At 31.9% G+C, this 7,031-nt stretch overlaps 1 long non-coding RNA gene across 1 annotated transcript; it reads right to left on the minus strand.

Annotated features, from left to right (window-relative positions):
• Positions 1 to 469: 469 nt before the first annotated feature.
• LOC141483201 (uncharacterized) lies at positions 470 to 1,139 on the minus strand. The gene is made up of 2 exons (XR_012465954.1): positions 1,083 to 1,139; positions 470 to 1,023 (listed from the first exon to the last, which is right to left on the minus strand). It is a non-coding gene; the product is annotated as an uncharacterized lncRNA (long non-coding RNA).
• Between the last annotated feature and the right edge of the window lie 5,892 nt (positions 1,140 to 7,031).

Here is a 7,031-nt window from a genome sequence, read left to right on the forward strand (position 1 = left end):
GCCTGGGCTAACCAGAAAGGAACTGAGCAGTGCTGCCGCAACGTCAATTCAAAAAGTATCGAAATTTACAAGAAAATAGTACCCAAAATGTACCGCGCAAGACTAGATATGGCACATGCGCATAAGTCATTTCAGACCAAATGCCAGTATTGCCAAACGAAATGTTCCTTAAGAGAAAGATCATAATTAGAACATTTGATAAAAATGTTTCTTTTTCCTTCTGCAAATTGCTCTTTCACGATTGCAAATGTGTTTTGTTTTAATTAGGTTTCTGTCACAATAGAATGAACAATACTAAAGACGTTTTCAAGTAGCTACATTCGAGAATTCCTGTGGATATTATGATTTTCAAATCGGAAGAAATATATTTGATAATTTTCCTCTTCCGAATATTTGAAATTTCTGACACGGTTCCACAAAGTTCTGTTTCTGTGTGATAGTGAAAATGAAAGGCAAAAAAATATTCTGGAACTGAAAATCTTTTATTTGTACCTTCATCACAAAAATAAATAAAAACAATCATAAAATCTTTCAAATGAACAACGCGGAAGATTATGCTCTGATAAAAACATGCATAACTTCAGTTCACTTTCTTGCACAGATGTACCCAGCTTTGTTGAAGGAAGGTTTTCCATTACAACTTAAATATTTTGGGATCTTTTCAAAAAACTCATCTTGGCTATATGCTTTCTAGTCTTGCTGTGACGAACAATGTGACTCTTACTTCCCTCTAAAATGAGATTGCATGATTTGCAGTATGGTTTACTTTATTTGTCAACCACTCTGAGAACTCCTTGAAAGTAGTAATATATTAATCTTCTAAATACACGTTTTTTATTTTTACTCACATCATCCCATTTAAAATTAAACTTATACGTTTTTTATACTTCTTTTTATGTAATGTATCATCACCTCTATCCCCAGAATTATTTTCCAGATCTTTGATTTTCAAACTCAAGAATTGGAATATTTCCATTTTCTTCTTTTGAATTTGGAGTGTTTCGAGCCAATGCTATCAGGTACCTAATAATAAACAAAGGGATACATATTTCAAGTTAATTTCTAGTCAATTTTATTTTTACCTGTCCATATTCCTATTTATTTTGACAAAACAATAAAACCAATTTCTCAAAGGTGAGGTGTGCGGTTAAAAGTTAAAACTGCTGTTCTGCTGACTGACTGACAGATGACAGAACCACAGTTCACAGACACAACACAGAAAACAGGATTAAATAATGCAGAGTTATGATGATAGCTCGAAATTTTGACACAAGTACGGTATTTGCTGATCTGGAACTTGAAACACGGAATTGCATTGTTGCCACACATATTGTTGTTATTTTTTATTGTACTCGATGGGAGTCAACGTGAAAATGTAAAAAAATTGGGATTATAGTAAATAGTACCGAATAGTCTACATATTGATCAGGGTAGTACCTTCGTATCAAAATCATGGAATAGTATCGAATGCGGTACAATAGTACCTTAACGGCAGCACTGGCACTGAGCAGCAAACTGCCTCATGGTCAGATAAAACTGAAGAGCTTATAATTAAAATTCATTAACAATAGAATAAAAACACATACATAGTTGCACATTCGTGACTCTAGTTACCCAAGTGATCGGAATATTCAGTACAGATATCAATACGAGTTCGGTTTCATTTCGGTATCTTATTTATGTTGATTAATATTCAGAATATATCAGAATATTTCAACAGAGACTGTGGTCATTCTTATTATTGACCCACACTTGTTCTTGGTAAATCAGTTTAATACCGAATACATAAAATCGTAGTTTACCCGTTCTATGGACGATGTTTTCGGATTACTCACATATGCAAACAGTCATGACATGGAAAATTCTGCGAATCCTAAGTTTGGTGAACTGATAATAATGCATAATTGAAAATGCATTCGCTAAAATATAATCGTTCGATCCAGAAGAGAGATGTAACAAACTCTCCTATTCGGTCGCGTCAATCATGTTTCTACATGATTTTCTGTAGTATTCTTGCACAATATTCCGTTAGAATATTTAAGAACGAAAATTGCTCTGATTTTATTTGAAACACTTGAAAAACCGGAGTTAAGTTTTAGGTTACCGGAAACTGAAACTACTTCCGCTTTTACATGTCGCACTAACTTGATGTGCATCTGACGAAGATTTGCACAAGACTGACTTTTTATATTCGCGGACTGGAGTTTTTATATGATCTGGAAACAGGTGAAAATTTGTTACATCTGCCTGCCGGCGAGAACAAAACGACATTTGTTACACGCGGCTTCTTTGAATATCTTAATATCCATTACTTCAACTGACGGAATTGATCTATGTGTTACGTTAGCAAAAGTGCACTTATTCAATTGAATAAGTATTCACTGAGATATTACAGTTTAAAATGAACTCATAAACCTGGAGAAAACTTTTGAAACAACCTAAAGGACGATAACCTGGTTCGTTGGCGTGGGTGATTTGTTTCGATCACTCGCTCAAGTTTCGACTTCTGAGACTTGTCGTTCGTAGGGGAGCAACGAGTGGTTAACGAAAAAACAGTTTTTAACAGATATGCAAATATGTATTATTCGTATACTAAAACCATTATGTCCTTTCTGGTCAATAGCTTCGCTTCCTCATTAATTCCATGGATTCTCCATTTTTTTAAACGGATACAGTGAGTTTTGCAATGATACGTCTCATTTTCACTTCACCGTAGTTTGACTTTTAATGTTGACAGTAATAAAATTAAATTTTTGTAGGACTATTGAAAAGCGCTTGCATTGAGCTCAACTCGACAAACTTTATTCTAACGAGTAATGGCAACATTTCTCTCTCGTTAAATAATTACTATTAAATACTATATTGGTAATTTTTTTAGCCACTCAAACTCTCTCAAGGTTTTTGTCTTTTCAATGAGCCTTTTCCATTGGCCAGATTCAATTATCAGGATATTTGATCATCCGGACTGACGTTGGTTCTAATTAATGAGGATAAATGGGGTTGTCTACTGTATTCCCTACTCTCCACGCTAGAAGAAATATTTGACAGACTTGGGTTGAAGTTCTCAAACTTGAGGCGTTTTCTGGCGCTCCTGTATTGAAAAAGTTTCCGTCTGTGGTTCAAATACATTCATTCCGGCGTTAAAACGTATTTATGATGAATCAAATCTAGCGTAAGGTTGGTTTTCAAACGGAATTTGACGTTACCTTACGTCAAATGTCAGGATCTGCTTTATTTTGATTGTTATAATTTATAAAGTACTGAAAACTTTTCATCAAATTCGTTCTGAGGATGTACAAAATAAAACTGGGAAATAAATGTATGCACAAATCCGTTTATGATTGAGGTTACAGAATATTGAGTTTTTTTATGATCGAGTTTGACATATGACACAAACTGAAACATTTCATCTTATTATTAATGACGTCACTACGAATCGTTTTTGATTACACGCTCGAAAACGATTAAACGCTAGAAAACACGTTTGATTTTTATTCAAACTTAATAAATGTTGTTTTTTAAATATTTATATTGATAGCATATACATTACTGAATTAAGACATGACATTTTTATTTGCATACCACAAAAAACTCATATTACATAAAACTAATTGTAATAATGGTGCTACAAATTAAGATAATAGAACATGAGTGTTTATTGAAAAAACTTTAAACAGTATTTTGATAAAATAACAAACTTAGTTTATATCAAACATACTTCCATTAAAAATAATTCAGAAAAAACATTTTCTTCCGAGTATTTATGAAAACCGTTCCTGACGAAACATAAATTCGATATATTGTGAGCTATAAACTGAACCAAACGGACCCTTAAGTGATTTGATTGAAATAAAAGAAGTATATTGTCAGAAGAGATTAATTTCTGAGATTGGTGCTGAAGAGGCAATAAGACAAGTGTTTTATTCCGAAATATCGCATGTCCGCTATTGAGGATGACAGCGTTCCAGGTAAGGGAAATTTTACTTTTTTCAAATATGCGATGCAATTAACTTTATTTCAACTTTCCGTAGAAACATTGGCCGTTTATAATAAAAAAATTCAAACTCTAAATGTGTATTCAATAATATAAACATGTTCAAAGATAAATTGTCAAAAGTCTAATAAATATTTTTCCAAAAGTACTTGAAATTTCAGAACAAATTTTATGTTTTTAAACTGGACTGGCAGCTCATTATAAATCATTATGCCATTATGCAAAATGCAACATTTCCCAATTTCCGTGTTTGGTCTGTTTCATAAACTACACCATACTATTTGATCCATACAAACTTTATTTTTCTTAAATATCAAGACCTGTTTCGCTATCACAGTAACTTTTTCATAGTGAAAAACATACATGCACTGTAGTAATGTGTAATTTATGAAACTACTATGGATCTTCATTAAGTAACGGCCGAATCAATCAGAAAAAAAGTTTTTCATGGGCTTTCATGTAATTCCTGAATTATTCTCGTGTGATAATTATGAATGAAATTATTTTCAGTATTTGCTGCTGCTGTATTTTTTAGTTATAATGGTGAACTGAATGAAAAATCAAATCGCCAATTCTAAAGTGAATCTAAATTCAGTCACCCTGGGCTAGAGAAGTTGGGTTTGACAAGGAAGATGTTCAGCGTCTCATGACTTTCGATTCCGATGATGATTATGAGGATGTTGTAATTGAAAAATATATACAATTAAACGAATTTAAATTAAACATTTTATTTTTCATTACTTATTATGGAAAAAAAAGGTGAAGATCAATAAATCAAATCATCAACAGTAAAATAAAAATTGAAAATTCAAAATAGCGGACATGTTGGCAATGCAGTAACTTGTCAACTTCTGAAGTCTTTCTCTTCTCAATATGAATATCTTTTAATGTTCAGTACCTTCCTAATGTGTATAATTTAAGTATAATTATTTAGTTATGTTTGATTTTGTAAGTGTTAATAATGTATTTAATAACCAAATAATTGTAAATCGTACTCAGTTGAGCAGAGCAGTATTAATACTAGACTTTGGCGAGGATAAAAAATAAAGACATTATTATTATATTTTGAGATGATTAATTTATTGCATCAACTTCACGATTTTTGATACCAGAAAACAAATTATCAATACGTAACTTTGCACTTTTAATGTTTTTTCTGGTTTTTATGAGTTTTTGAAGACTTCATGTCAATTTTACACTGAAATGGTTTTTATCAGTTTGTTCTGCATGTGAAAGCGTTATGAATGAGTTTTTTCATGAGCTTTCAAACTCTTGTTTTGAGTAAATGACTTTAAGCAGATTTTACACTGAAATGGTTTCTCACCAGTATGTGTCCTTTAATGTTTTTTCAAACTACTACTTCCAGTAAATGATTTGAAGCAGATTATGCACTGAAATGGTTTCATTCCAGTATATCTTTTTTCATGAATTTTCAAATAATCATTGTGAGTAAATGACTTTTCGCAGATTTTACATCGAAATGATTTTTTTCCACTATGAGTGCTTTAATGTGTTTTCAAACTACTACTTTGAGTGAATGACTTCAAGCAGATTCTACACTGGAATGGTTTTATTCCAGTATGAATTATTTCATGGATTTTCAAACAACTACTGCGACTAAATGACTTGGGGCCAATTGAACATTGAAATAATTTTTCGACAGAATGTATTTTTTCATGGGACTTCAATGAACTACACAAAACAAATGACTTTGGGCACATTTTACATTGAAATTTTATCCCAGTATGAGTTCTTTCATGGGCCTTCAAATCACTATTATTAATAAACGGTTTCAAGAAAATTTTGCATTGAAATGGTTTTTCACCAGTATGTGTTCTTTCATGAATTTTCAAATAATTTCGGTTAACAAATGACATCGGACAAATTGTACACTGAAGAGATTTATCACCAGTAAGCGTTCTTTCATGCGATTTCAAATTACCACTCTGAAAAAATGACTTCGAGCAGAATGTACACTAAAATGATTTTTTTCCAATATGAATTCTTTCATGTCTTTTCAAACTACTATTTTGAATAAATGACATTAGGCAAATTTTACATAGAAATGGTTTTTCCTCATCATGAGTTTTTTCATGGATTCTCCAATAACTACTTGTAGTAAATGATTTTGAGCAGATTTTGCACTGAAATGGTTTTTCATCAGTATGAATTATTTCGTCCTTATTTAAATGACTACTTCGACTGAATGACTTTATCCCAGTATGAGTTCTTTCATGTCCCTTCAAATTACTGTTACTAATAAACGATTTCAGGCAGATTCTGTACTGGAATAGTTTTATTCTAGTATGTGTTCTTTCATGAATTTTCAAAGAACTTCTGTAAATAAATGACTTGGGGCAAATTGTACACTCAAATGATTTTTCGACAGATTATGGTTTTCGTGGATCTTCAAACTGGGCATCTCCATTGTATGTACCATCTCAAGTTTCCCGATTTGATCGTTTGCAGTGCCAAACTCCTTTTGACATAACGCTGATGAGTTCTTTTCATTGAAACTATCTTCTTTTTCTCGATGACTGTTTCATTCTCTGTTTTGATGAAAACGTTACCAGAATCTGTAAAAAAATACTTTCGAACAAAAAACCAAACAAAATTATTCGTTACAAAAATTCATTTTTTCTTTTTTACTGTTGATTTAACAACGCAAAGTGTAACCCTTTTGGGGCTATTATAAAACTTAGGTCACTTGTTAAAGATAAAAAAAGTCAATTTTATTTCAATAAAATAAATTACTCTACAAACAAAAAAAACTACATGGCAAGTTATATAAGCTAAATGGTAAATAAATTTAATGACTTGAAAAAAAACGCCTAAAAACATCATATTAATCCATTTATTCCCGTTCAATATCCTAAAAAAAAAACAACGGTTCACACCGTTCTAAAGAGACCATGTCGGTTACTGATGATGGGGTAAACACCCCGAAACCGGTCTATCGGTTGGTCAGATCGACCAAACGAAATTAATTTCTGATTTTCATAATGGAGAATAACTTGCGACAAATCTTCCAAGTCGA

Source organism: Leptinotarsa decemlineata, unplaced genomic scaffold, assembly GCF_025532065.1.
Source record: "Leptinotarsa decemlineata unplaced genomic scaffold, Ldec_3_MD MMD2_tig00003192_RagTag_RagTag, whole genome shotgun sequence".
Taxonomy (NCBI): Eukaryota; Metazoa; Arthropoda; class Insecta; order Coleoptera; family Chrysomelidae; genus Leptinotarsa; species Leptinotarsa decemlineata.